Here is a 22,555-nt window from a genome sequence, read left to right on the forward strand (position 1 = left end):
CGCGGGGAAGTTCCCCTTACCCCCATTCGTGACGGCCCTGGGTGGAAGTCCCTGACAAAATATCCGTCTCTATCCTTTTCGCTTCATTCTTTTCCCGCTGGCTGACATAACCCTCATCTTTCTCGGCTATTTAATTTTCTTTTTTCTTGTTTGTTATATGTCAATGCTGCTTTTAGCCCTTTCTGTCTTTAACAGTTCACAGAACTAATGTAATTTTATTTCAATTAATATTTCGCCATTCTAAAATTACAATTACTTGTACTATAATACGCTTTATCGTTCTAATAACAAAAGACCTAAATCAGACAGACAATTTTTTAAACCACAGAACACAGCTATACACAAAATCAAATTCAATACTTTTTCTGCAAGCCTTCTCGCGCTTTAGTGCTCTGAAAATTGCAAGGTATCGTAAAATATGTCAGTAAAATATCAAAAATACGGTAAAATACCCAATTTCACGGTGACTAATTGTTACCAGTTACAACACTATCAGACCCACAGCATTTGATTCATCTTTCATAAGTTTGAACTTTTTGCGTAGTTGTCAGTTTGAGTCTCAAACTCGGTATTTGACGAAATTCTTAGCGTAAAGAAGAGTCCATAAAATGGTTTAAGACAAAGTTCCGCGCGAATTCCACCTAGAGCTAAGGTTAGCTTGACATTGGTCAGTTCAACTACATTAGGCCTAGTTTAGGGTCGGAACACAATTATTAGTTTGTGGCACTTGTCGAACTTATCGGTACTACGGTAGTTTGGCAGTGCCGACATCCCTGAATACGTTTTTGTTTTATTAAAAAGCGCATAATTTGATTTCAGAATATATTCCAGTGGTTTTAAACTAGAACTGAAGAAAATGATAAGAATTAGGTAATCTTGCAGTAAGTGAAGACCCTTTTAATTTTTCCTAAGAGTTTCATTGTTTGGTCAAGCTTTGTTAAAGTGCAAATTACAATTGAAAGCTCTTGGGGGACAGTGACATCAATAAGGAAGTTCAGCCCCCTTTAGATTTTGGAAATGATTGGTACTTATGTAGGGGTTTGCCCTTGCCAGAAGGAAAGGTGCGCCCGCCCCTCTGACTGAATGATGCTGCCTTATTTTTATACTTTTGTTCTGAGATTTTTATTAGCCTATATAGGCTAGCCTGGTATTAAAAGTGCCATTAGATGAGGTTTGCACCCCCACTGGAATTCAGCTTATGGGTGCCCATGGTGTTAGCCTATATGATTTCCAAATATGATGCTCACTTTTACAGTAAATTTGCAGTTATCTACATAATTTAGCTAGGATGAAAAGAAATACCTCACTTGATACCTTTTTATGATCTTTCATAATTTACAAAAAGAGCAAATTCTAGTATAGCTTAGCTACTTTTGGCTATCTTGGAAAGGGGTTAGGTTGGGAAAATGAAACTTTCAGGGTTGGGTATACAGGCTAAGTATGTCCTGGGAAGGTATTTTGAAGTACCTAGCCTACCTCCACTCATTCTCCCTCTTGAAGGCAGGGGCGTCCTGAGGGGGGGGGGGAGGTGGGTAGCCCCCCCCCCAACTGTTTTGGCATTTAGTAAAATTTTTGCTGAAGGTGAAAATTTTGCAAAATTGGCTGAAGTTTAGAAAAATTATTGATTTCTGCTGAAAATTTGTCATAAATCAGGTAACAATTTGGTCAAATTTATGAAAATTGCTCCTCCAATAGAATGAGCCTTGGACACCCCTGCTAGAGGGTCCTGACCTTTGATGACCTTTAAAAGTCTGTGTGTTATAAAAATGAAACCTTGCAAAATTAATCTTCTACTTAACTGAAGTACAACAAAATTGTTTGCAGCTTCACAACTTTCCTCAATCCCAATTTATAAGGTTTTAAAGATATCCAAATACATTTCCTAAATTTTGAAAAAAAAAACCATGAGCCTAATATGTCTTAAAATTCTACTCAAATAACATAAATTACATTTTCAGAACTAAAGCCAGAGAAAAAGAAACTGATAACAGAAAATTAAGGTAAAATGTTGTTTTGACAAAGTTTCAATGGCTATAGACCTGTCATGTAGGGAAATTTCAGGACCCTCTTGAGAGAAAAGTGGAGGTAGGTACTTCAAAATACCTTCCCGGGACATACTTTAGCATGTAGATCCATCCCTGAAAGTTTTATTTTCCTAACCTAACCACTTTCCAAGGTAGCTAAAGTAGAATTTTACCCAATCAAATGTAGCCTAGTTTTGTGTGAGTAAGAACATTAGAGTTGTGAATATAAATAGACTTTCATTTAAAATGATTTTCAGAAGTGAATAACAATCAAAGGAAACATGATAATTTGATTCATAGAAACATGTTGTATATTATAGATTAGCCTAAGAATTTCACTGTTTTAATGTATTCTTTTAGTTTTTATATAGGCTAGGCCTATTCCTAGGACTCTGTATAGGACCACCAGGGAGGGGGGGAGAATTCACTTTCAGAAAAGCAACCTTGATATTTGGAAATAGCATAGAATAAAGAATCTTGTGGCACTACCTTTTTTTTAGCATGTTTCCTTCTTGAGAGAGTAACTACTAATTATTTAACTAGCCTAACATAAATTGTTTGGTTTATTCTCATTGAAAATGAGAATACACCTCCCCCTCCTTAATTTTCATAAATTGATGCCACTGCTTGGGGAGAGGTAGGCTTGGTATTAGTGCAGAGTTATGCTCTTCTACAGGAAACATCTTAATAAAATAAATAATAGTAATACCATCAGATTCTCTATTTTATCATAGGCAGTGCAATAGCACTGCCTAAGTAAAGAACAATGTTGCCACAATGTATTATTATTATTTTTTTTTGGTTTCTTGGTCCTAGACCAGGGCACTTCATATCAAAGGAGTTGTCATACAAACTTTAAAAAGGGCTCATTTGATTGGAAATTGGAATGGCTTGTGTCCTTTCTGATGGCCAAAAGTGATTGGAAGGCAACTAACACCCCTTCCATGCCTACCAGTTCCCCAAACACATCTAATCAAAATTTTGAGATAGTGGTTTTGTTCAGCATAGTTGATTTCCAGATAAAAATTAGGTTTTTGAGGAGGACACTCCCCCATAGCTCTCAGGCCAAGGGTTGTATGTTATGCCCTGGGGGCATATAAGGTTTTTATATTAAGCTTTGTCGTAGAAACTTCAAAAAGGGCTCATTTGATTTGAAATTCAAAGGGCTAGTGCCCTTTTTAATAGTCAAAAGTGATTAGAGGGCAACTAACCCTCCTCTCACACCCATATTCCCCAAACACATACAATCAAAATTTTGAGATAGCCATTTTGTTAAACATAGTTGAAAGTTCTGGAAATTAGGTCTTTGAGGATGACAATGACAGTGATTGGAGGGCAACTAGCCCCTCCCCCCCACGCCCACCCTTTCCCAAAACACATCCAATTAAAATCTTTAGATAACCATTTTGTTCAACATAGTTGAAAGTTTTGGAAATTAGGTCTTTAAAGATGACAACCCCCTCCCCCCAGAGCCCTCAGGGTAAGGTTTGTAAGTTATGCCCTGGGGGCATATAAGGTTTTACAGAAAGCAATATTGTAGAAAATTCAAAAGGGGCTCATTTGATTGGAAATTCAAAGGCCCTCAGAATGCTCAGGGCAAGGGTTATAAGTTATGCCCTGTGAGCATATAAGGTTTTTATAAAAAGTTTTGTCATAGAAACTTCAAAAAGGGCTCATTTGATTGGAAGTTGAAAGGGTTGGTGTCCTTTTTAATAGTCAAATTGAATGGAGAGCAAATAACCCCCCTCTCATGCCCACCATTTCCCCAAACACATTCAACAGAAGTTTAGAGATAGCCATTTTGTTCAACCTAGTTAAAAGTTCTGGAAATTATGTATTTGAGGATGACAAGCCCCCAGAGCCCCTAGGGCAAATGTTATAAGTTATGCCCCGGGGGCATATAAGATTTTAATTGATAGCATTATTGCAGAAACTTCAAAAGGGGCTCATTCAAGTTCAATCATTTTATTATTAACATATACATGTATATAATTGACATAGGTCCATGGGGAGACAAGCTCAAAAAACTAGGCCTAGACAAAGATACAATAACAAATTACCCTACAATGCAAAGATAAGCACAATGGCAAAGATACAATAATACAACAATGATGTGAAAGTAGCAGCTAGCCCAGGATCCATAAAAAAAAAAATCAATATTATGAAATATGAATTAATACTAGAAGATAGCCAAGAGGCCCACATTCACCCAGAACAACAAACCAAACAAATAACTTTGTCTTATTAAAAAGATGCTTAATTAAAACTTATCCTGAACTAAAAGAAATTTAAGATTCCTTTTTATTAAATGGATAGAAGAAAATTTATCAATAAGATCCTTGTGAGCATCCCAGCACCAGGCTATTGACACAAACAGAGTGAATTTAGATCTCTCAGTACTATAATTGTCAATGTGGATACTCTTTTTTTTGTTGTGTGTTATAATGATGTAAATCTTGTGATTGGGAGAACAAACTTTGATTAAGGAAATATGGCAGTAATTACTTAATGTCGTAATTGAATTTGAAAAGAATCGCTTTAAAAGTAAATTGCTAAAAAACTAAAAGTGTATCAAGATAAATATATAAAAATACCCTAGAAGACTTATTTGGAAGTGCAAAAGGCGACAGAGTAAAAGTTTCAGGATTTTTGGGACTTTATTTTATAAAATCCATATTGGTTTAATATGGCTTTTAAATGTAGATAAATGCACTAGAGAACAATAATTAATATTTGACCAATCAGAGCAAAATAAATGCTTTATAAAGCAGAGTAGGGCAAATAATGCTTCAACCTCTGCATTAAACCAACATATCTTGAAATCTTTAAGCATATATTTTGAATGTGTGTTTTAAAAGATAAGCTTTCATCAATCACAAGTCCATGGTACTTTATCATTTTCACCTGAGATGTTGATAATAGATACTTTGAAGAAGTAACTTGGGTAATACAAGGGCATATATTTGACTTTCTGCTGTAAATTATGAAATTAGTTTTTGATAAATTCAAAGCAATAAAATTTGAAGAACACCAATCAAGAACATTAGAAAATGCAGCATCAAGTTTTGCTGCCAACTCCTTGTCATTCCTCTCACAAATTGAAACTGCCATATCATCAGCAAAATGTGTGCTGAGACATGGGATTGCCAAAGCATGGTGAAGATCATTTATATAAATTAGTAAAAGCAGAGGACCTAGGACAGAGCCCTGAGGTACCTCAACCATCAAGAACTGAGGAACAGGTGAAGAGAGGAAATTACCTCCATCTATTTGTTGCTTTTTCTTATCAAGATAAGATTTAACTAGATCCAACACCAGTCCACACACACCACAATTATCCAATTTACAAAAAAGAATACAATGGGATATTGTATTGAATGCTTTTTAAAAATCTAAATATATTATTGCTGGAATTTCACCTCTATCTAAGCATTCATGAATATATTGGATGAGAGCAATGATAGCGTGTTCAGTATTGTGTCCAGACCTAAAACCAAACTGGGAATTTATGAAAAAATTAGATGATTTAAGAAAGTCATAGAACCTCTTATAAATAACCTTCTCAAATATTTTAGAAAATGCTGACAAAATAGAAATTGGGTGGTAATTTGATGGGTTTTCAGAAGAGTCACCTTTCTGAAGTGGCATTATCCTTGCTTCTTTAAAAGCAGATGGGAAAACTCCAGTTTTAAATGAATGATTAATTATATGCTGTAATGGTAAAATTACTGCAGACAATATTTCTTTAACAATTATCGGACTAGACCCGTCAATTCCCACTGAATTACCTGGATTTAGATCACACACTATTCTTGTTATTTCAGACTGAGAAATAGGCCCAAGAAAAATTGAATTACTTTGAGGAGATGGAAGGTATGAAGAAAATGTTCATTACTATGTGAATCTCACTGGTTCATTACTGATGAAACAATTTTCTCTCCTATACTAGCAAAATCAAATAAGTATTCAAAATATCAGCCACTTTCTCCAATTTGTTAGTAGTCAATCCGTCTTCTAAACTAATAACTTCAGGAAACTTAGAATTCCTTTGTTTTTTTTATAATATAATTAATTAACGACCACGTTTTGCAAGGAGAATTTTGAGCTTCTTTGAAAGAATCTTCTATGTTTCAACAATCATATCAGTGCAGTTAATTTAGTTTTGAAAATTTTTAATATTATAATCAGTTGGATTCTTTAACTGCTTTTTAAATAACTGATTTTTTTTTCTTAACTGATATCAAAATTCCAGACGTTATCCAGGGCCTTATAGGAAATTTTTCTCTACAAATTTTCTTTGTAACAAATGGACAACTAGAATGAAGGCAGCAGTTGAAATTTCTTAGGAAAGAATCAGTTGCCATATCTGTATCCTCCATGGATATTACATCCTGCCAATCCAACAGACCAAGGCTTTCATTCAGGTGCTTTAATGTTATTTTATTTATTAACCATACTTGACGTTCCTTATTTACCTGCAGTATTTTATAAGTAAAAGCTAAATCTGAAACCAACAGGAAATGATCCGATATATCACTTAAAACAGCAAAATTTGCTTTAATTGGTAAAGATGTAAAAATATTATCAATGAAAGAAGCAGAACTAGGTGAAATTCTTACAGGTATCAGACAAGTAAGAAGCAGATATACAGAAAAGTAAGAAGACAATAAGTTGACAGAAGATTCATTTGAAGCTTCTAGAAGGTCTATATTGAAATCTCCGGAAAGGATAACATCTTTGTTTTGAAAATGAGGTTCATGCAACAAAACATGGAGTTTAGAGAGGAATGACTTGACTAGAGAAGAAGGAGGTTGGTATACTATGCAAAAAACTATATCTTTTTTCCAAGACTAATTTCAGTCACCATTGCTTCAAAAAGCATTTCCTCATGAGAACCTTCTAGATTTGCAAGGCGTCAAAAAGAGATACCCTCTTTAACTAATACTGCTAAACCACCTTGGCACCTTGTCAGTCGGTTTTTGAAAGTAAATTGATATCCAGGAAAAGCAACATGAGGAGTTGGGTCTGTAAAAAAAGTCTCACAGAATCCAACAACAAGACAAGATAGTTTATGAACTACATCAACAAGATCATCCTGTGAACTAAAAAAAGGTCTAATGTAAAAATCCTGTTCTCACAACACCAGTACTGGGAAGATCAGAAACTTCAGAAGGGAATTTATATTTACATTTTGGAAAATTAATTAGCCCACCATCATTTATCTCATTTCCAACAAATTTATCATGGCTTGGGAAAATGGAAAAATCAAAAGGGTTTAGACTCTAGGTCTCTCAGTCTATTCCCAGTACAATTATCATCCAATGTAAATAATCAGAATTATGATCAGAACTAGCAGAAACTTTCATAAAATGCACACCGTCTGAGTCTTAACAAAGGTAAAACTTTCAAAAAAAGCAAAAACAACTGAACCAGTGAGAACTTGTAAAAAATGATGAAAGAAAAAAAACTGCTTGAAAATAAATAGAAACAGGGGAAAAAATGGAACTTATTCATTGTAAGATGAAATGTGGATACAGAACAAATTATTGTACTCAATTACTTCATATAAATAGAAACACACGAAAAAGACAGAAAATAAACTTATAATAAGCTGCAGAGGGACAAAAAACCTCACAAGAAAAAAAAATAATAATAGATCCTATAAGCAGAGAAACATTACATAAAGTAATAAAAATAATCTCACCAAACGAATATCATTATTAATCACCATAAGTAGTCAATCTTAACCCACTGTAAAGATGGATACTTTGTACACTCGAGCCATAATTTGATCCCTTTTTGTTTAATACGCGTAAGATGAACCGAACCCGAATCATGCATGTCCTTTCCCTTAGACAATAGCTCATTGCATATAAAATTCAGCTTTGGTGGGAGATCAGTGCAAATGCGAATTCCACTACCCTCCAACTTATTCACCTCACTGAGAATCGCCTGAATGCTTTGATCTGTGTCTAGTGATATAAAAACAGGAGCGGGTCGAACACTAGTTTTCCTACTAGTGATGTTTGAACTGCTATTTCTCGTAAGGCAATAAGGCCTTGGTAAGAGAAATGTCCTCGGTAACTTGCAATTTGTCAGAAAGAAGAGACTTTACGTTGCTTGTCACTGATTGATTATGCTTTTCAGCAGGCAGACCATGAACAATCAAATTCAACTTTCCTTCTCTCACTTCAATGTCCAAAAGCTTACTCTCCAAATCGTTATTCCGCAATTTTTCTTGTTCTAGATCATTTTGAAGCTTTTTAGATTCCTCTTGTAGATTCGCATTTTCAGCTGATATTTGCCTAACTTCATCTTGAAGGGAAATTGTTGAGACAGAAAAACTTTTCTGCTCTGATAATATTTTATCCAGCAACGCCTGAAGCCGTTTCATTCCTTCATCAAATTTTGCTTGAGTGACAGCCATAACAAATGCTATAATCCACACTTAGAAGTCAATACTTGCATCAAATTACGCAACGGCAAAGTCCAAAACAAAATCAAATTTAATCCTTTTAACTTGAAAAAGTAATCTGATTATAGGAGTTCACTCTTTAATAACTAGATAATGACTGATTGGATTTGGATTGGATCAAATACATCCAATCAAAATTTTGAGATAACAATTTTGTTCAACGTAGTTGAAAGGTCTGGAAATTGTGTCTTTGAGTATGACACTCCCCCCACAGCCCTCAGGGGAAGGGTTGTAAGTTTTTCCCTGGGGGTATATAAGGTTTTTATTGAAAGCGTTGTGGTAGAAACTTTAAAAAGGGTTCATTCAGTTGGAAACTGAAAGGGCAAGTGCCTTTTTTATAGTCGAAAGTGATTGGAGGGCAGCTAACCCCCCTCTCACATCCAACATTTCCCCAAACACATCCAATAAAAATTTTTAGATAACCATTTTACTCAACATAGCTAAAATTTTTGGAAATTAGATCTTTGAGGATGACAACCCCCTCACAGCCCTGAGGGCAAGGGTTGTAAGTTATGCCCTGGTGGTATATAAGGTTTTTATAGAAAGTGTTGTCATAGAAACTCCAAAAAGGGCATGTTCGATTGGAATTGAAAGGGCTAGTGCCCTTTTTAATAGTCGGAAGTGATTGGAGGAAAACTACCCCCCCTCTAACGCCTGCCTTTTCCCCAAGCACATCCAATCAAAATTTTTAGATAGCCATTTTGCTCAATGTAGTTAACATTTTTAGAAATTATGTCTTTGAGGATGACAACCCCCTCACAGCCCTCAGGACAAGGGTTGTAATTTATGCCCTTGGGGTTTATAAGGTGTTTATAGAAAGCGTTGTTGTAGAAACTCAAAAAGGGCTCATTTGATTGGAAATTGAAAGGGCTAAGGCCCTTTGTAATAGTCAAAGTTGATTGGAAGGCTTGACATTTTTATAGTAAAGATCAATGTGGGTACAATGTGTTTTTTTTTTGTTTAGATCAGGGCACTTCGTATCAAAGGAGTTAACAGACTTTTTTTTTAAACTTAAAACAAGCAGAAATTAACATGAGTAGGGCTCAAAACCCCCTATGCTTTCCCAAGGGCAGAACATAATTTGCACTTTATTGAACAAAATACAAATGAATGTGCATTGTCAGTTTTATATATATATATATATACTGATATTTATCAGTGAAAATGTTAATCTTATTTGATAGCCCAGTAAAAATAACGTTTGAGGTCAAACAAATTGCAACAAAAATGGTTTTTGCACCAAAAAATGAAGAAAAATCAGGAGAACAACACACTCAAAGCCCACCAAAATCCACCAGTGGGAAAAAGTTTGACAGGGGAAAAAAGAGGGGAAAGAGGGAAAATTCTGAAAAAATGCCAGGACCTCTGATTTTAGCACTGTAAATACCCAGTCCTACGTAGTTCAAGTCGCAGAACTCGAATTCTGCATCAGAATTATTATATCACACCACCGGGGGTATCTGATAGAGTTAGCGGGGGAAAATGAGGAAAACTCAGATTCGCTCAATTTCATTGTTGTAAAGACTATTTCTGATATTATTTGAGACGCAGAATCCAAATCTTCCCTCAGAATACTAGTTTTCCCTCATTGGAAAAAACTGGCAGAGGGTGAAAAGTAGGGAAATTGAATTCTCTTTCTTTTTTTTTTGGCTGCAGAGCCTATTTCAACAAGGATTCGATCACAGTATATTAAGAATCATCACGGTTTATAAAATTGGTACAGATTGATTGTGCTTCGGTAAATCACAGACTTAAAACAAATGAAATAATAAAAAACTTAAAACAGGAACTTAGTTGTTAAAATCATCATCAAGGTCAATGCTTTCTGAATTTTGGCAGTTGGTGCCATGACACTCGGCACATGCTTTTGTGCAGTGAAGTCCGTTTCTTTTGCAACTGCAACGCTTTGTTTCACAACCTGACTTGCAAGCACATTGTACCATTCTCAGTAGTGCTTTGGGTGCTGGCTTCGAGTCCATCGTTACAGGTACGTACTTGGCTCTGTCTAGCTGCCAACCCCATTCACATGGGTCCAGATCAGCTGAGCAGCCCATCCATTCCATGACCTGTAGGAAAACTCTGAAGAAGTGAAACTTCGCATCTGACAATGTCGGAGGCAAGCTTTCTGGGCGGAGGAACGAGGTCGAAGAAGCCGGTTTTGTGACAAACATGGTGTGACGCAAATCCTGAAGGTTGGTATCAGCTTTAGCCTGATAAAAAAGCAGTGGGAGCTTTTCTCCTGCACTGATGATCTGATGCTTTTCTGAGTTCCTCCGGCAAAAAAACGCCGCATTTTTTCTGAATTCTTCATTGATCTTAGCCAATAAAAGTGACACTGGCTTTCCTACGCCATAGAACCTAGAGGTCGTATCGCATCCCAGGAAAGCATGGATGGGCAGTTTGACCTCTGCGGCTGCTTTTTAGTTCTCTTATGTTGTAGAGTTTGGATGTTCCCGGCTTGGTCTCCGCTCGAAAGAAAAGTGGGTAGCTTCCTGGCTGGCAATGGTGAAGAAGCAAGACGAGCAGGTCTGTGTCATTGCCAACAAGTCAGGTTTCTACCTCAGAACAACTTGTCACTGCGGCTGTCCCAATCGTGAAATCTGAATCACCTCAAGCATACACGACGCGACATCCTGACGATCTTAGCACTATACCAAGCAGGAGGATGAATTTGCCCTTGTTCTTCAGGTCGTTCAGGAAAAAGCTTTTTTTGAGGGTTACCGTTTTCGTCCCAGTAAAGTCGAAATCAGAAAATCTTCTGCCTTTCGATCTTTTCAAGTGAGTCGGGTCTTTTGTTGACGGTGAATCTTCGTATCCGTCGAACACAACAGTAGCATTTACAAAATGAACTTTGACGCAGCTGGCATAGGCCAGACATATTTGTCCAAAAGTAGCGCCGGTTGTTCTAGGCAATTTAAATAGGACTCATCCTCCATTAACAACATATTTTCAACTCATTGAAAGATTTGCAGAAGAGCCTTCGGTCATTTTCCAGAGGGTGTTTGAGAGGGAAGCCTTGTCAGCTGTGCGTAGTAGTTGGTATGACCCGAAAAGTGCAGGAGGAAAAGAGTAAAGTTCATAACCAAGAGTATCCAACAGATCCTGACTGTCAGCCATGGCTACAGTCGCTAGTCGCTGGAACAATAACGTTTGGTCAATCTCGACCGGCTCACCATCAAGCTTCGGAGCCGACTTTGCAGCCATAGTTACAACTTATCTTTCCTTTTGAGTACAAAAGTCTCTACTGGCTTTCCAACCATCCCTTGCAGTATGTGCAATCCAACGTCTTTTGCTTCGTCAACGTTGACCTCTGGCGAAGCATTCACTCCGGTAACAATATTCATTAGCTCCTGACCCCCGTTGAATGGCTGCAAAGTCTCAAGGAAATTGAGCATCTTCTGCAAATTTTCACTGTCTCTCAATATTCTGAACTCCAATGTATCAACATGCTGGTCACTTGTGTGCTAAATTGATTCGGTGGTCTTGCATGATTGCATTCATTTGAGCTCGCACTGACATAGATAGTGTCCAGATCGACCGCTGCACTTCATTCATACCTCTCCCTCTAGTGAGACTGCCAGCAGTCTTCAGAGTTTTCATGAAGACTTGTTCTATAATAAGGTCTGCTGCCAGTCCTGACCACGAATGCTCGGTTCTGTTAACAGAAAAGTGACCAGTTTGGAACTTCTCGTATAATTCTGGCTGCAATTCTTTCAAACTAACAAGGCTTTTTAAATAGAGACGGACTGATTCTAAATTTGTTATTTGACCTCTTGCCACGAGATAGGGAAGCATACTAAACAAGTTTTGAATGTACAGGTTGAAATTTACATTCCGTTCAACGCATATTGACATCCATAAGACTTTGTTTAGTTCAGAATACAGTTCAAGCCACAGTTTTGCAGTCCTAGATTCGCTAACTAGCTCCTTTTTTGCCTGCTCAATTTCTTCTAAAAGTGAAACCACCGCTGGAGACGCAGAAAGGTCTTCAATAGAAATATTTTCGGATGTTAGCTCTGTATAGACACTGGCGGCGCTCACCATTAGGGGTGCGGGTTAATTTCGTAGACCGTCGGCAGTATCTTCGAAAGCATAGGCAAAAAGTAAGATGTACAGAGCTAAGTCAAGAGGAGAATGTACCCTCATTGCTCCAGAAACTGCTTTGCCAGAGATGATGTGTTTTACAGTATTCCGTTCGGTGGTCATATTCTTCTTTGAACGATATCACAGTCTTTATTTCGCTCTCCACTATTCTTGCAAAAGCTTTCGCAATCTCGACTTTTTCTTTCTCCAGATTTACGTCTTTTGGCAATTGGTAATAATCCCGAAGAATGCTTGCAGCTGTCTCCCTAAGCGTCACTATACTTTGCTTCCCAGGAGCATAAGAAATGATCACATTGTCGCCGAAGTACTCAACTAGCACTTTCTTCAGGTAAATGCTGCTGTATGGCTTCAGATCCGTTTTGGCTAAAAATTCCTCCATTTTTTTCGAAATATCGGTCAGTGTAACCTGCACATCGTCCAGACCGACAAAGAAGTTCGCAGCTTTGTAAAACACTTCTTTTCGAACCTCGTCGGAAGGTCTGCCATTTTTATACTTCTTTACTTCAGGTTCACCACTTCATTTCGAATAGCGCTGAGGCTAGTTTTTCCAGTCCGGAAGTTCACTGAACAAACTGTGTGATAGACAGCATCAGCTGCGTGGTGTTCTGCAATTGCTACATTGAACGATTCCACACGTTTTGTCGATTATTCATCTTGTCCTTGCAAACACAGAGCTCCATTATTGACTTTAAATGCTCCTGTCCTAGCAGTAAGGGCCGGTGAATGCCCAGGATGAATTAATCAAGGAATAACAAAGGTCGCAAATAACAGACAGTCTTTGTCAAATGTGAATAAAGAACATGCAGAACGTAAGGATCTACTGTTACATTCTTGATGACTTGCTGAATCACTTTCATTGCAACGTTTAAGACTAAAAAATTCTTCTCTGGTTACTGAAGTCTCTTTGGCAGTGAGCATGAACCTTGTCACCTGGGTTAACTTCGACAGAATCACCTCTTTGTTTACTGGTAGCATTAATTGTGACGGCACCTTTGCTTCCAAGCGTAGAGAGACTGTTATCATCTCCTTCGCTTTGAAGACAGATTGCACATTGTGAAGCCATACTCGTCTGAAATGAAGATACGAAAGATTCAGTAACAGAGAACTTGATGAATAACTTAATTAGAATATTAATATTAGAATATTAGAGAATAATTAGAATATAATATTAGAATATTATATAATTAATATAATTAGAATATTAAAATAATTAGAATATAATAATAGAATATTAGAATAACAGAGAACTTAATTCAGTAACAGAGAACTTGATGTGGGAAGAGGACTGAAGCTGCGAATCACCTTTATTATCATTATTATTATTACTATTTATTGGAAAACCCGTCATACATAAAAGGAAAAGACGGAGTAATCAGGCAGAAAAAAGAAATAGACATAAACTTAGGAGTTGTACATATCGTTGTTAGTGATAAACGCTGGAGCTAAGATCTATATTAACTCTTACAGTAGTTTACAAGAACGAGAAAGAAAAACTTAATTATACACTGCTCTGTAGGTATGCAACATGTTTCTTCTTTTTTTTAGGCTCAAAATACTGAACAAACATAAATAATATGAACATCATTGCATCAAGCCACAATTGGTAAAAAAAATAACCCAAATAATCGTCAGTGAATTAAAAAAGATATACAGTAGATAATCATATCAACTAGTGTAAATATGACAAGAAACGGTAAAACCAATTAAGCACAAAACTGAACACTTTACACGACTGATAAGATGTTGTCAGCGCTCCCTGTTTGTGAAATTTTTTAGTAGGATAATTAGGGAGATACGGAGCAAAGAAATTCACGAGATTTGTCCTCTTCTTGTAGAAAACTGAAATTGAAGCACAAATTGAACGAACATAGTGAACTGTTGTCAGTGACGTAACTAACACAGTTTCCACGGATTCATCATTTCAAGCATTAAGATTCGCTTCCAGGAGCCGCAAGATGGCGTTGGTAAAAATAGAGATAAAATTTCACGAAACTGAGTATAGTAGTTACTTAAAAGCGAAAGAATTCTCAATGGTACAAGACAAACAAAAAATGACTAACATTTTTGAAGATTCGGAACAAAAATGACCAAATATTCACAAGAAAAGTTACCTATTTTGAGTATTCAGTGCGTTACATTTTGGGTAATTCAGTCACTGAAGAGAGACTAGATGTCAGTCCAGAGAACTTGTCACTAGATTTCATGCCGAATGCTAACTTGTTGATGCCACGCCTATATCCTGCTAGCACAATGGTCACATCTTACCATCGCACTGACCTGAAAAACCAAACTATCCCCTTAGTCCCCCCTTTTCTCCCTCATCCATGTTCAGGTTACTGAGTAATCGAGATTCTGATGCAAGATTTGGTTTCTACGTTAAAAGTTACATAGGACATCATTTTTACTTGGATCAATCCGAACACTTCTGGATTTTGCGAAATTTCCCCTGGTTCCCCCGTTTTTCCCCTGCCAAGGATTTTTCCATGGGTGGATTTTGGTGGGCTTTTAGCATGTTATTCTCTGATTTTTCTGCATTTTTTGATGTAAAAATCATTTTTGTTGCAGTTTGTTTGAGGTTAGGCCTTTTTTTGAGCTATTTTTACTGGGCTATGATTTATTAAAGCTTAAAAGTAAAAACATTTATATTTTTTTCAGTAAAGTGCAAATTATGTTCTGGCCTTGGGAAGGCATAGGGGTTTTGAGCCCTACTCGTGTTAATTTCTGCTTGTTTTGAGTTTGACTCGGTTATTTATTGTAATTTCTGTTCGTTTTGGGTTTTGTTTATTTATTGATGCTGATTTGTGGTAGTTTCATGCTTGGTAGATTATTTGATTTTATTTTTGCTCATTTTTGACTTAACGGAGTTCTTTACTTTTCTTTGAAATACTTTTTTTGGAAAAGGTTTTTTTAATTAATTAAATATAAAAGGGCAGCCTTAAAAATATAATAGTCATTACCCTGACAACAATATACAGTAGGCAACCATTATGAATATAAAATAAACCCCTCAAGAGCAATCAATAGAGAAATTGGCTAGGCATGATGGTGTTGGCTACAGGCTACTAGGCCTAGTCCCATGGGTGCTCTTAAGCTGAATTCCAGGGGGGGGGGGCAAACCTCATCTAATTACCGCTATATAATAATGCTATATAATAGAAATCTCACTTTCTTCTATGGAATAGAAAGGCACTTTTAATGCTATATAATAGAAATCTCAGAACAAAAATATAAAAATAAGGCAGCATCATTCAGCCAGGGGGGGGGGGGGGGGGACGCCCGCCCCCTGTCCCCCCCCCTAAGGGGTGCCCATGCCTAGTCCTACTTTAACACATAGCTGTGCAGCAGCCTAATATCAATAATTAATTTATTACCCACTATTAAAGCTCCAAAACTTCGATTGTTTTGGACTATGAGAATCAAATTTGGCTGCTATGTTATCACATGTGGTGTTCAATTTTGCAAGTTGAGATCTTGTCCTTCTGGGGGACTTAACCTTCCTGAAATCCAGTGGATTGATGGATCTGATTTTTGGACTATAGATTCTCCTTTTTTGTCTGCCCTCTCTGATAATTCCCTCTCTAACAATTTCACAATCAACTTGTTTTAGGGAAAGTCAAATTTTTAACACTTGATCTGGTTGTCAGTAATTCTGACCTTCTTATTCAGAATGTAATAACCATTCCCATTGGTAATAGCAATCATGTTGCAATTATTTCAGAGTTATGTTTGCCTACTAATCAACCCTCTTCCAATCAACAAATACATGTCAATTACAAACTAGTCTCTGAAAGAGTTGCCAATGTCAATTGGGAACAGCTCATCACCAATGATATAGGTGAGAGTTGGTCTAATATGAAAACTGTAGTTTTGCATGCTGAAAAGTTGTGCAGCAGAATTTTTTGGGCTAAACAGGCCAAAAGTCTACCTTTTTCAACTGCTGAAACAAGTACGCTAATTAATAGAAAAATTTAGCATGGAATCATTATAGGAAAAGGAAAACCTTGGAAAATTATTAACTCTTCAAAACTTTTCATAACCAGACACCCAACCGTGTTAAGCAGTTGGAGAGAAGGTCTGAGGAACAATTGGCTGAGGCTATTAGGGATAATCCTAGATCTTTCTGGCATTATATCTCTCAAAAATGTTGCAGTAGATGCACAGTTGCTGATATCCTGCATGATTGTTAACCAGTTTCTGATCCTGAGCTGAAAGTTGAAATTTCAACCAACAATTTGCATGTGTTTTTTCCTCCAATTCCAGTATTGTTTTTCCCCCACCTCCCATATATGATGTATCACATAATAGGGCCGTTTTTTCACTCATCAATGTGCTAAGATCTTACATCTTTTGTCAGAAAACTCTTATAAGTGAAATCTTTGTACTAAGATCTTACATCTTTTGTCGTTTTTATTCAAACGTGTTGCATCATTCTGCTGTGACCAGTGGTTTGAGAACAAAGATGAGTATTTCATCAAAATTCTCTCATCATTGTTCTATACAGCAGAAAAATGACATTCTTCACACTCCTTTGCTAACATCAGTGAGCTGTAAGATCTTAGAACAAAGGAGAGTTAAAAAACAATAGTGTTTGCAGAAAGATGTAAGATGTAAGACAGGCCTGATATGGAACCTATTCTGATTAATGATACAATAGTTCTAAAGGAATTAATGTCCCTCAAAATGAATAAATCTGCTAGGCAAGAACTGAATTCATCCTTATATTTTCCATGAATGTTGAACAGTCTTGTGTCAACCTATTTCCTTACTGATCAAGTTATCATTAAACGTTTCCGGACTACCTCTTGATCAGAAAACAGCCCATATCATTCCAATATTTAAAATGAAGATAGGTAGAAAGGACCTTGCTGAAAATTCCCAACCTATTAACATGACATCAGCAGTTGTCAAGGTTCTTCAAAGAATAATAAATTCTGCAGTTATTAGACATCTTGACGCAAAAATCTCCTGCACTGCTCACAGCATGGTTTTACTTCTGGAAGATCTGTTGATACCAATCTCCTTGAATCATATGACCATATCACTAAGTTACTTAATACAGGGGTGCCTGCTGACATGATTCTGCTTGACTTTGCTAAAGGTTTTGACAAATAAAGCGTTTTTGACAAAAGCGTTTGTCACAAGTGACTAACAATCAAATTGCATGCTGTCAAGCTTGAAAAGAATTTCCTGCTCTGGATTCTTGATTTTCTTTATAGAAATCTCAATGTGTTCAGTTATTTGATGACTAGTATTCATATTCTTTCTTTATCTAAGTATTTTTTGAGTGGAGTTCCTCAGGGATGTCTTTTGGGTCCTATACTTTTCAATATCTTCATCAATGATGCTTTTTCCACTATCAGCAGTAATCTAACACTCTATCTTGACGACCTGAAGCTCATTGGACCAGCCTTGTCCTGTGAAGATCATGCCCTTCTGCAGAATAATTTTGGATTGCCTGATCAATGGGCTGAGGCTTGGTTTCTTAAATTTAATGTTTTCAAGTGCCATGTCATTCACTTCGGCAATATGAGTCCTAGTTGCTCTTATTTTCTCTCAGGTCACCCACTTTCCTCTGTAAATACTGAGCAAGGTCTTGGAATCACAATTGATAATGAATTAAAATTCAGCACTCATGCAAAGAAGTCTGCTGCTGGTGCTAGTTCAACCATGGGGCTGATTCAGTCTACGCTTTCTACTTGTTTCCTTAAAGTCATCAGTCTTCTGTATAAGGGACTTGTGCATCGTAAGTTTGAAGTTTGAATTTCTCTAGCCTCCTCTTATTTTAAAGACTGTTGGAAGATGTGCCACCAAAATGATATCCAGCACGTGGTAACTTTCCTACCCTGCAAGACTAGCAAAGTTTACACTCCCAACAAATGTATACAGGAGAAATAGAGGTGATGCCATTTTAACCTATAAGTTAATGAGTGCTAATACACTCACAGTATTATTTCCCACTGTTGGTCCTAACCCAAGGACTAGAGGTCATCAGTTGAAACTTGTTAAATTGCCTAGCTTGTCCAGAGTCCATGCTCAATTCTTTTCCTCAAGAATTGTCAACAGTTGGAATGAACTCTGAAGAAACTATTACTGCTGAATCTGTGGACATCTTCAGACAAAGACTGGATGCTGTGTGGTACTCCAGGGAGTGTAAAGCTATAGCTATAGATCAGCATAGTTCACCTGGTCACTAAAGGTCACCTGGTCACTCCTGAATACAGCTCATATCGTCAACTCTGGAGCTCTAATAGGAGAAATCCTTAGATTGCTTCAAGCTGCAATTTAAGGTATAAAACACTAACCAAAGTAGGTCTAGAATAAGAAAATATAAAAATTCTAGATATCCTTTGCTATCTTGGATAGTAGCCTAGTTAAGTTATGTATATAAAACTTTCAGCAATTTTTCAGAGCCTAAACTATAACCCAAGAAGGTCTTTTGAAGTAGCCTATAGCTTCACCCTTTCCTCTTCTAAAGGCTACTGGCCTTTGATGAAGTTTTCTAAACTTTGTGTTATAAAAAGAAACCCAAAAGTAGATCTGTTCTACAGCACACACAAGGTCCAAAGAAAATATTTTGGTTTTGAACCTTGTAACTTTGTTAATTCCTGATTTGTAGAAATAAAAGAAAGCTGGAGATGGATTGCTAAGGTTTTAAAGAATTAGAAAAAGTGTTTCTTAAGTTTAAAACCCCAGTTTTAATATGATTAATAATCTCCTGGAGTCAAAAATTGTGTCTCCAAAACCTAGACTCAAAGTGAAACAGACTTAACCCATAATGAAGGAAACATATAAAAAGACCCATTTTCATAAGCGCAAGATCTGGAAAATCATCTGTCTATCCAAAGATGTGTTTTCAATGAAATTATGTTTTGCTTTTCTCTTTCTTTGATCTGTTTCTCATTGAAGTAGATAAAGAACTCTTTTTCAACTCTGCCTAAAGATTTTCTTTGCTAGGTCAGGTCTTGTTAATGTGCTATTTAAAATTCGTAGCTCTTGAGGACAGTTGTGTGAATTAGGGGTGGGCTTCCCCCCGATTTTGGAAACTACCGTTTTGGGGGCATTATTATTGAAAAAAATACCCTTTTCTTGTATTTTCATTGGAAAAAACACTAAGCTTGCCCCCCTGATATTGATAAATATGTTCTGCCCCTATGGATTAATGCCACTACTGAGGGAGAGATAGGCTCTTCTCAATAGGGATTAGAGTTGCATGCCTCTTTCTAAACATACATAGACTAATGATGGTATATGTAGAAAATAGGGTAAATTTTGAGTTGATTCTAATGCTTACATAGTAGCAAGATGAACACACTGCTCAATGCCTTTCCAAATATAATAATTGTTTCACTCACAAATCCAATTTGAAGTCCTTAAAAGGACCCTAATGCGATATCTAATATGACATGTCCTGTGGACTATTATGACAGTATATGTGACTGTCACTACATTAGTAGTGACAGAAATAAGGTGTCACTTTAGGGTCTATTTGACAGCTTTAGATTTAAAATAAAAATAATTTTTTATAGCCCTTTGTGAAACACAATCCAAAGTAAAGTAATGAAATTTAGTTAAATTGTAGATTTTTGGAAATTCAAGCCATGTTTGATAGTAAGTTAGTTAAGTTAGGTGTTCAAAACTTTCAGGAATGTTTTCAGAGCCTAAACAACAACCCAGGAAGTTATTTTGGAGTATATATCTTGACCCCTTCCAAAGGACACTGACCTTTGATAAACTTCCATAGGCTTTGTGTTAGGTCTGAAAATGAAAATTTCAGAGTTAGATATACAGTACACACAAGGCCTAAAGAAGGTATTTTGAACCATGTAACTTTAATTGATCCTGATTTATAGAAATAAAAGAAAGCTGGAGATGGAATACTGAGCCTATAAAGAAATAGAAACAAATGTTTTATAATTCTGAAAACCAATTGAATGATAATCTACTCACTATTAGAATAGTATTTCCAAAATTAAACCAAAACTAAGAGAAAACCAAAGTTAGTACAGATATAGCCCTTTCTTCTATGCAATTTTCTAAGGCTTGGAAATAAGGGAGGAGCAGAGATAGCAGCTTGAGTACACCTTCCCATTGCATAATTTAGGCTCTGAATGTATTGCTGAAAGTTTCATTGTTTGCTTGGAGCAGGGCCAGGCATTTTCCACTTCACCTGCCACCTGAAATTTCGATGCTATGTGGGAATTTGTATAACTCTAAGCTCCCACACTCATCAGAAAGTTTCAGCGTAAAGCAAATTTTCATTTTCCAAATTCAGCTATTTTCTAAGTTATTAAAAAGCCTCTCATCCAGAATTTCACCAGAATTATGAAAAAAAAAAAAATAGAAACTGAAATGGAATCAATGCAATCACCTAGCTGAGAAACATAGGAAAGGCCATGAAATAGCTCAAATTTTAAAATAGCAGACTGAGGCAGCCCCTCAGTGAAATTCTAGACAATAGAAATTTTGGCAGGCTGTCTTGGAAAATTAGTTTAGTTCCGTGAATAAGACTTTCGGGAATGATTATCAGAGGCAACGCTATAGCGTTGCCTATAGTAAAGGCCATACGGCTCCAATGTTTTATTATTATTAATTGAAAAAACTTTTTCCATAAAATAAGTTTTTCAAAGAAAAGTAAAGAACTCCATTAAACAAAAAAATGAGCAAAAATAAAATCAAATAATCTTACGACAAATCAGCATCGATAAATAAATGAAACCCAACACGAACAGAAATTACAAAAAATAACCAAGTCAAACTCAAAACGAGCAGAAATTAACATAAGTTGGGCGCAAAACCCTTATTTGCACAAAATTTGCACTTTACTGAAAAAATACAAATCAATGTGCATTTTCACTTTAATATACATATACTGATATTTAGTAATCAAAATGTTAATATTATTTGATTTATTAAAGTTATAAAAGTAAAAACATTTATATTTTTTTTAAAAGGCCACAAGCCACTCCAGTTTCCAATTCAATGAGCCCTTTTCGAAGTTTCTTCGATACGAAGTGCCTGGGTATGGAGAAAAAAAAATAATGACAAATAATACATTGTGCCAACATCGTTCTTTACTTAGGCAGCGCTATTGCGCTGCCTATGATTATTATTTATTTGCTTATTATTTTTTTTCCCAGAGGCACTTCATATGGAAGAGGTCGTCGTAGAAACTTCAAAAGGGGCTCATTCGAATGGAAATCAAGAGTTCTAGTGCCCTTTTTAAGGGCCAAAAGTGATTGGAGGGCAACTAACCCCCCACGCCCATCATTCCCCCAAATATATCCAATCAAAATTTTGAGATAGCCATTTTGTTCAGCATAGTTGATTTCCAGATAGAAAATATATTTTTGAGGAGGACACTCCCCCACAACCCTCAGGGCAAGGGTTTTAAGTTATGCCCTGGGACCATATAAAAACGATGTTAGGACAATGTATTATTTATTATTTTTTTCCTTTAGAGAAGGGCACTTCGTATCAAAGAAGTTGTAGAAACTTTGTTGTAGAAACTTCGAAAAGGGCTCATTCAATTGGAATGGCTTGTGCCCTTTTTAATAGTCCAAAGTGATTGGAAGACAACTAACACCTCTTCCACGCCCACCATTTCCCGAAACATATCCAATCAAAACTTTGAGATAGCCATTTTGTTCAGCGTAGTTGAAAGTTCTGAAAATTAGGTCTTTGAGGATGACAACCCAGCCAGAGTCCTCAGGGCAAGGGTTGTAAGTTATGCCCTCGGGGCATATAAGGTTTTTATTGAAAGCGTTGTCATAGAAACTTTCCCCCCAAAACGTTAAGGGCAACTAGTTCAACTACGTTGGACAAAATGGCTATCTCTAAACCTTGATTGAATGTGTTTGGGGAAATGGTGGGCGTGAGAGGGGGATCAATTACTCTCCACTCACTTTCGACTATTAAAAAGGGCAATTTCAATTTCCAATCAAATGAGCCCTTT

General features: G+C 36.5%; 1 protein-coding gene across 3 annotated transcripts in view; it reads left to right on the forward strand.

The window, feature by feature from the left end:
- The first annotated feature begins 755 nt into the window (after positions 1–755).
- The window catches only part of LOC148939510 (uncharacterized), a 120,288-nt gene continuing 98,488 nt past the window's right edge, over positions 756–22,555 (forward strand). The window contains exon 1 of one of the 3 annotated variants that reach the window (XM_089106677.1): positions 756–881. The gene's annotated coding sequence lies outside the window, so the exon portion shown is untranslated. Of the gene's footprint in view, positions 882–6,671; positions 6,835–22,555 lie in introns of those variants that run through there. The other 2 variants (XM_089106678.1, XM_089106679.1) reach the window with 2 other exon arrangements.

The sequence above is a fragment of the Artemia sp. Qi Xiang Cuo genome, chromosome 21 (genome assembly GCF_049724085.1).
Source record: "Artemia sp. Qi Xiang Cuo chromosome 21, ASM4972408v1, whole genome shotgun sequence".
Lineage (NCBI taxonomy): Eukaryota > Metazoa > Arthropoda > Branchiopoda > Anostraca > Artemiidae > Artemia > Artemia sp. Qi Xiang Cuo.